This window comes from Geotrypetes seraphini, chromosome 7 (genome assembly GCF_902459505.1).
Source record: "Geotrypetes seraphini chromosome 7, aGeoSer1.1, whole genome shotgun sequence".
NCBI classification, from domain to species: Eukaryota; Metazoa; Chordata; class Amphibia; order Gymnophiona; family Dermophiidae; genus Geotrypetes; species Geotrypetes seraphini.
This window is the reverse complement of record NC_047090.1, coordinates 164,693,026-164,702,361: the sequence shown is the minus strand read 5'-3', so window position 1 is coordinate 164,702,361 and position 9,336 is coordinate 164,693,026.

Here is a 9,336-nt window from a genome sequence, read left to right as displayed (position 1 = left end):
GCAGAACTGAAGCTCAGGAACAGAGTAATCTAAGGAAATACTTTTTTTACAGAAAGGGTGCTAGGTGCGTGAAAGTTTCCCGGAAGAGGTGGTGGAGACAGAGACTGTGTCTGAATTCAAGAGGGATAGGCACGTGGGATCTCTCAGAGAGAGAAAGAGATAATGGTTATTGCGGATGGGCAGACTGGATGGGTCATTTGGCGTTTATTTGCCATCATGTTTCTATGTTTCAATGTTACTAAAGTTCTATGACATCACAATGTAGGTGTAAAGAGCCTTAGCCTATAGGAAAAAGAGATGCAAATGTTAAGAGCCTTAGCCAATAGGGAGAGGAGGAGATAGTGGATGCTGCAGATGGGCAGACAAGATGGGCCATTTGGCCTTTATCTGCCACCAAGTTTCTATGTTTCAATGTTACTAAAGTTCTATGACATCACAATGCAGGTATAAAGAGCCTTAGCCTATAGGAAAAAGAGATGCAAATGTTAAGAGCCTTAGCCAATAGGGAGAGGAGGAGATAGTGGATGCTGCGGATGGGCCATTTGGCCTTTATCTGCCATCATGTTTCTACGTTTCAATGTTACTAAAGTTCTATGACATAACAATGCAGGTTTAAAGAGCCTTAGCCAATAGGGAGAGGAAGAGATAATGGTTACTGTGGATGAGCAGACTGGATGGGTCATTTGGCCTTTATCTGCCATCCTGTTTCTAAAAAAACAAAATAGCATGTTTTGCAACCTCATACAGTACTTTGTTTCCAGCTTCTCAGTCATTGCCAAAAGCAGTGGCTAATCGAGCTGTTATTGCCCTCTATCCAATTCTCAAGAGTCCTTAGCCAGAAGTAAAAGGGAAGCCAGATAAAGATGCAAGCAGGTGGTGTCATTTGATTTTGTGGAGGTGTTTCTTAAGGCAGGGGTGGGTAAAATCTGGGCCACAGGCCTAACCTCGCCCACCAGGTCATGGAGTCCAGCTGGCTCCTCATGTCCCAAACTTGATTATATACTGGTTTTCCCAGCTGCCCTGTGCCATCATCACCGAAGGCCTGGTATGTTGAGATGCACATATCAAAGGCAGACATGTGGGACATTTGTGATACTATGTGGCCAAGGAAGAAGTCATATCTCATGAGGGAAAGGCAAAGAAACCCACTGTCGGCAGAGATTTGTACTCTTCAGGCAGTAGGCAGGTGGACTCTAGGAACTGGCTAGGAAGATTGCTGGTCTTGAGTGGGCCAGCCTGGAGAGGGAGGTGGTATGCTGAGGTCTGGCTGGAAGAGCATGAGCGGGGTGGCAGCAACAAGAGCAGGACGGACTAGGAATTGCTCCTATATAGTTGCTCCTGTTACAGTCTGGGCACAGCACATATTTTCCTGTTGTCTTACAAACTAAGGGCTCGTTGTACAAAGCTGTGCTAGCTGTTCTGGCATGGCAAATGATATGAAGCCCATAGGAGTTGAATGGGCTTCATTTAGGACACTGGTTCCCAAACCTGTCCTGGAGGACCCCCAGGCCAGTCGGGTTTTCAAGATAGCCCTAATGAATATGCATGGAGCAGATCTGCATTCCTGGCATCTCTGTTATATGCAAATCTCTGTCATGCATATTCATTAGGGCTATCTTGAAAACCCGACTGGCCTGGGGGTCCTCCAGGACAGGCTTGGGAACCACTGATTTATAGTTACCAGACATCTGGGAAAACCTGGACATGCCCTTAAACAGTCTCCCGGTAGAGGTGGTGGAGACGGAGACTGTGTCTGATTTCAAGAAAGCCTGGGATAGGCAAATGGGATCTCTTAGAGAGGAAGAGATAATGGTTACTGCGGATGGGCAGACTGGATGGGCCATTTGGCCTTTATCTGCCATTATGTTTCTATGTTTCAATGTTACTAAAGTTCTATGACATCACAATGCAGGTGTAAAGAGCCTTAGCCAATAGGGAGAGGAAGAGATAATGGTTACTGCGGATGGGCAGACTGGATGGGCCATTTGACCTTTATCTGCCATCATATTTCTATGTCTCCCGGTAGAGGTGGTGGAGACGGAGACTGTGTCTGATTTCAAGAAAGCCTGGGATAGGCAAATGGGATCTCTTAGAGAGGAAGAGATAATGGTTACTGCGGATGGGCAGACTGGATGAGCCTTTTGGCTTTTATCTACCGTCATGTTACTATGTTTCTATAAATAGAAACATAGAAACATAGAAAAGTAACGGCAGAAAAGGGCCAAGGCCCATCATGTCTGCCCACTCTAATGACCCTCCCTTCTAGCTACCACTGAAAGAGTGGTTGATCGCTGGAATAGTCTTCCACTACAGGTGATTGAGGCCAGCAGCGTGCCTGATTTTAAGGCCAAATGGGATCGGCACATGGGATCTATTCACAGGGCAAAGGTAGGGGAGGGACATTAAGGTGGGCAGACTAGATGGGCCGTGGGCCCTTATCTGCCGTCTATTTCTATGTTTCTATGTTACCCTTTGAGATATCGTGCTCTGATGACCCATCCCCTTAACTCTACCCTCCTAGAGATCCGACCTGGGCATCCCATCTGTTTTTAAAATCTGCCACGCTGCTGGCCTCGATCACCTGAACTGGAAGCTCATTCCAATTGTCAACCACTCTTTCGGTGAAGAAATACTTCCTGGTGTCGCCATGAAGTATTTCTTCACCGAAAGAATGGTTGACTCGCAGCTTTTTAATTATACAAAAAACATATTAAATAATTATATAGTGCTCAGACCCACAACCTATCAATTGTTCAAACGTGAAGTGAACCAAACATAGGCTACCTTCAGACCATCATCGCACCTATAGCCTGATTTCTAATGGGATTCCTATATATTCATATTGAATAAGCTAAGTATATAGCAATAGTAGAAAGCCTAAGGAACCCAAGAATATTGATTAAGTGACTTCACAATAAGCAGGTGATTGGGATTATGAAAGAAAGACTAACACTCTATAAAGGATAAAAAAAGAAATAAAAGAAATATGAATTAAGAGTGTAATAAATATAGGGGGATTAATTAAAAAAAAAAACACACAAAAAAAACCAATGATAGCTAGCAATAGGCAACTTTGAAAAAGACTAGTTCTTAATATCAGATTGCAGCGATCACATGAGGTTTATATATATCTCCAAATAAGATTTAAAATCTAGGTGTTCTAGTGATTTCTATTATTAAGAACCTCATAGAACATTAAACAATATAATATATTAGTGAAAAAGAAAAAATAAGAAAGGATTTTCCTAATTCATCAATTTTTTGTACAGGGGAAAGTAGTCATTAGATCAATATCGTAATAGATATAGTGTTACAAGATGTGATCCATTTAGAAGAAAAGCCCCAATTTGTTGCTCAGAATTTATCAAAAGAGCATTACACTCTGAAGAATTTATCTAACCTATTGTGATCCGAAGAGCTGCCAAAGGGGGCGCTGTAGTAGTATTAGGGTTGGATGATCATAAGAAAGAAGTACATCGACAATTAGATGACCGACCGGTATATAAAGTACTGGATCAAGATCCAACCGCTTTGTGCTACAAGAAATTAATAAATTAACTCAAAAGGCAGTAAAATTGGGATTTATGACTAAGAATGAAAATAAATATTAAAATTTCATTACTCCCTCTATTCCTATATTTTATATACTCCCTAAATTACACAAGATGTCCATCTTCAACCCTGGATGCCCCATTGTGTCCTCTAAAAATTCTTTGTTGGAAAGAGCGAGCAAGTATATAGACAGTTTTCTTCGTCCTTTGGTCCCGTTAGCTAAATCATGTCAAAGACACTATTCACTTTTTAAATATTATAGAAGAATTACAAAATAGAGATGCTGTTTGTAACATTAGATGTTCAAGCTTTATATACGTTCATTCCATTAAATGACGCTATAGATGCCTTAGATCAACAAGACAGATCATTTATAGAACTCTCAGATTTTTTTGATGCCATTATTCAATATGAGTAATCATTTTTTATTGGAAGAAAAGATTTATTTACATTTGAGAGGAGTGGCTGTGGGGGCTTCTTTTGCCCCCTCAGTTGCTAATTTGTTTCTGACACATTTTGAAAATGAAAAAAAAAACTATACTCTTCCTAAAATCAAATGGGTCAAATATTGATATGCTGATTACTATCACAGAACTCTTCTAAATAAATCATGCTCTAGCAGTTAATGACTCTTATAATACATCCATGCTTGTGTGTTTTGTTGTGCTCAGACTCACTACCTCGTGTATATTGTGAAACGTATCATTGTAGTAGACTCGAATAAGCTCCACAACACCATCAAGCTTGATTTTGAGTTTCATTCAGAGAAAATTTCATTTCTGGATGTGCAAATAAGTCAAGAACACGGTCAATTCTTTACCACAGTTTTCACTAAACCTACTGGCAGGAATACGCTACTGCAGTTTAAAAGTATGCATCTTGCCCATGTGAAACCAGGCTTACCCTTTCCACAATTTTTGTGATATAGGAGAATATGCAATTCCACTCAGGAATTTAAGCAAACGGCCACACGATTGATGATAAAACTATGCCAGCAGGGATATCCTGAGGACTCTTTGGAAAGCATACAAATGGGCACTTTCCTTACATGCTGCACTATACCTCTACATCAGATAAAATTATTCGCAGCATTATAAATATTGGAAAATATTACAAACTTGCCCAGTATTTGCAGAAATGCAATGTATGGTGTCCTATTCTTGCAATAAAAATTTGACAGATTGGCTATGTAAGTCCAAAGTGTGGACTAGTACCTGTAAGAACATTAAAAATGTGGTCATTGCTCAATATGTCCTATTATAGAAGAACCAAAAATAAAAGTTCTCAAATGCTGCAAGATATATTTAAAAGACACTGATGAAAGCAGCTGAGCCAAAAGATCAATCCAGAGCAGTCACAAGAAGCACTAAATTGCCCCCTTAACAGTAATAATAATAATGTGAAACCGTATCCTTAGTGTGAGACAGCAAGCATAAGAAATCACCATTCCAACGCTTGTATAAATGGCTTATAAAGCAAGACAGCTGACTCGCTTGAAGCCGCACACCATCATAGGATGCATCCGTGTGCAATTAATCAAACGTGAATAATACAAAGCACACAAAAACTAAGTTTAATATTTTAAACTTAGTTTTTGTACACTTTGTATTACTCAAGTTTTGATATATAGTATGGGGCTCATAATAATACAAAAAAAAAAGAGTCTAAAAAGTGGCCTAAATCGGTACTTGGACAATCAAAAAGCCAGATTGTCCAAGTACCGATAATCAAAGCTTAGGCCTTTCCCTTACCTCTAAACGCATAGAGCAAAAAGAGGCGTTTTTACAGGAGGGGAAAGAGCGGGAGGTGGGCCGACCTAGACATAGTCATACAGCAGGTATAACCAAAAGTGTTAACAGGTTGCTTAGTTGGCACTTATACGTTTTGACTTAGACCAAGTCAAAACAGGTATAAGTGCTGAAAAAGGGCCCTTCTGCCCCAATGCAGCCCCCCACTCCCCGATCAGATCCAGGCAGGAGGGAGCTTTAAAAACCGGTATCTCTGTCAAGAGCAGTCTGTCTATTTTGGATCTCCTGAAGCAGCGGGGTTTCACTTTATGATTACAAATGTAATGAGTTCACTACAAAACTGCGTGCTCTGACTGATCAAGTTTTTTTTTTCAAGTTTTTATTAGGATTTGATATACCGCTTATCAAGGTTATCTAAGCGGTTTTTACAATCAGGTACTCAAGCATTTTCCCTATCTATCCCGGTGGGCTCACAATCTATCTAACGTACCTGGGGCTATAGAGGACTGAGTGACTTGCCCAGATAATTGTTGTAAATAAGGTTCCCAGGTCATCCAAAATTTACTTTGTTTTTTATAAGATGGGGAGGTCGCCCTAGCTTCCGTAATCATAAGAGCATGGCATGCTGCCCTCCAATGCCAAAACGAGGGTGGACTTTCTTCCAACCAATGTTGTAAAATACATTTTTGACCTATAATAAAAGAGTTATGAAATAATTTAAAAAATTTTTTTTCTTCTTAGCTATTTCTGGGCAAGAATCCAAAGCTCTACCCAGTACTGTGCTTGGGTTCCCTGTCTCTCAGGCTTTTTCAATTAGTCCATCAAGCCCGGCAGCAGGAGCACCATTTAAGCGCATCATCTTCTGTTGCCATGGGTCTAGTTCTCTGGATATGAGCCATGTGATTTCAGGGCTTTTATCTCATGACTTGGCCTAGCAGAAGTAGGAGATGATGCACTTAAGTGCTTCCCTGCTGCTGGGCCTGATGGACTAATTCAATTTGGGAGACAGTATGGCAACAGTGCCAGAACTATGTTCAGTATTTGAACACTCAATTAATAACATCCTCAGTAGAGGCTTTATCTATATGGCAGGGGGATGAGGGGCAAACACAAAGGTAGGAAGGGTGATGATATTGGTATTGCTCTCCTTCTTACCCCAGGTCAGAGAGGGATGATACCTGCTGCTATGGGAGACCCTCTGAAAAATTTGCTTGTAGGCCCAGAATTTGATTTTACACCACTGGCTGGAGCACATTTCTAAACTGAGAACAAGTCAAGCCAAGCAAACTGAGAGTTCTTCAAACACTGTTGGCCCAAGCATATAACAAGGTACCTTTGTGATAAATCATCTGCTCTGTGTGGTATAGGGTAGATGCAGGGTACACCCTCTAAATTGGCTGCACATTAATAGTTGCTCTTAACATGTGGCAAGTGCAATACCACACATTAGCTAAAAAGCCTTTAAGGTGCTTGGAGGTTCCTGTGCTGCATGAAAGATGCCCTCCTCTTAACCAAAAATTGCTTCATGCTCCAAAAAGAAGAGCTCTTCCACTAGGCCTGCCACAAATGGATCCATATTATGCTAAGGAACTATGCCATCATCAACAGGAGGCACACAATGAGGTCATAATGATAATAGAAAATAATAGAAGCCACAGAAGAGCAAAGCTGGTATTGGCAGGCTAGAATACCTTGAAACTATCAGAGTCTGTCTGGCAGGTTAGAACATAAGAACATAAGAATTGCTGCTGCTGGGTCAGACCAGTGGTCCATCATGCCAGTGGCGTACCAAGAGAGGACGGGGGATGGGGGCGGTCTGCCCCAGGTGCAGCCTTAGGGGGGGTGCACAGCTGGCCAGGTATGGAAAATTCCTGGGCTGCAACGGCGATGGCACTCGGCGGCATCAGCGCCCTCTCCCCTCCCCCCCACAGTGACGGCACTCAGCAGCATCAGCAGCATCAGCGCCCCCCCCTACCTCTGCAGCCCATGAATTTTCCGGACCTGGCCGGCTGTGCACCCACCCTAAGGCTACACCCGGGGCGGACCGCCCCTCACACTCCCCCCTTGGTACGCCACTGCATCATGTCCAGCAGTCCACTCATGCGGCAGCCCTCTGGTCAAAGACTAACGCCCTAACTGACACTAGCCCTACCAGCGTACGTCCTTGTTCAGCAGGAATTTGTCTAACTTTGTCTTGAATCCCTGGAGGGTGTTTTCCCCTATGACAGACTGCAGAAGAGCGTTCCAGTTTTCTACCACTCTCTGGGTGAAGAACTTCTTTATGTTTGTATGGAATCTATCACCTTTCAACTATAGAGAGTACCTTCTCGTTCTCCCTACCTTGGAGAGGGTGAACAACCTGTCTTTATCTGCTAAGTCTATTCCTTTCAGTATTTTGAATGTTTCGATCATGTCCCCTCTCAGTCTCCTCTTTTCAAGGGAGAAGAGGCACAGTTTATCTAACCTTTTGCTGTAAGGCAGTTCCTCCAACCCCTTAACCAACCCCTTATTCCTGGGGGGGGAGGAATGTTCTTGGTTTATATTTGGATCGGTTTACATTTGAGTATGGATGGTATAAAATCTATAGGATGTATTTTAAATAGCTAAAGATGTACTTTAAAATCTATTTCAATGCTTACTTTTCTACGTATTTTATTGCTCATTTTATTGGTAACAAAATGTATTGCATATTATTGTAACTTTTGTATCGGGCTTGAATGATGTTTGTTGTATTTTAAATAGCCATTGCACTTGATGCTTTTGTAACTTAAACTGTCCTTCTGAGGACGACTTAGATTCAGGAAAGGCATCTACCTTCAGTTCCCCCTCCCTTTGTTCTTTCTCTTGAATGTTCTCTTTCCTTCTATCAATTGTAGTTCCAACCCTTCTTCCCTTTTGTTCCGGTTCGTCAATGTCATTTCCCCTGGTTTGTCTTTGTTCATATTGTATTTTAATTGGCGCATTGTTTTGGCATTTTTTTGTACACCGCCTAAAGGCTTGATTAGGCGGTATAAGAAATTTTAAATAAACTTGAAACTTGTAAGAAAATGTACCTTATTGTATTGTAACTTGTGAAAATTAACTGCAGTTTTTGTATGGACAGCATATCGTTGTTTTGTAAATGTACATACATTTTAAATAAAGCTTATTTTGTTTAAAATATACAGGCTATTATTAACAGTTTAATATCTGATATGTCCTTTTCCTAGGAACCATATATGTGGCAATGATACTGTTCAGTTTTCCAGTATAGTTAGTTTAGGTCCCTTATGTACAACACCATAAACAGGTAACCAGTTTTTCCTGATACACCAGCTCACTATTTCACTACCCAACATGAATGTAATTTCCTTCTGTGGGTTTCTGCATTAACGATAATATGGGAACTGGTTTAAAGGTGAGCGACTGAATTGCATGGAGAGGACTGGCAGAAGGCCATTACATTTCAATGCACCGAGAGGGCACCACGCCCATCTTAATGGCAGCCCACACTGATAACTTCTTGCCTAACTTACCTAACTTAGGCAATGTTAGGAAATTCTACTTTACGGAGAGGGTGGTGGATGCCTGGAATGCGCTCCCGAGAGAGGTGGTGGAGAGTAAAACGGTGACTGAGTTCAAAGAAGCGTGGGATGAACACAGAAGATTTAGAATCAGAAAATAATATTAAAGATTGAACTAGGCCAGTTACTGGGCAGACTTGCATGGTCTGTGTCTGTATATGGCCGTTTGGTGGAGGATGGGCTGGGGTGGGCTTCAATGGCTGGGAGGGTGTAGATGGGCTGGAGTAAGTCTTAACAGAGATTTCGGCAGTTAGAACCCAAGCACAGCACCGGGTAAAGCTTTGGATTCTTGCCCAGAAATAGCTAAGAAGAAAAAAAAAAAAAAATTTTAATTGAATCAGGTTGGGCAGACTGGATGGACCATTTGGGTCTTTATCTGCCGTCATCTACTATGTTACTATGTTGCTATAGCAGGTGTTCTCAGTGGCCAGCAGGATTCAATTCCTCACAGCTGGGATGACATCACATACTGT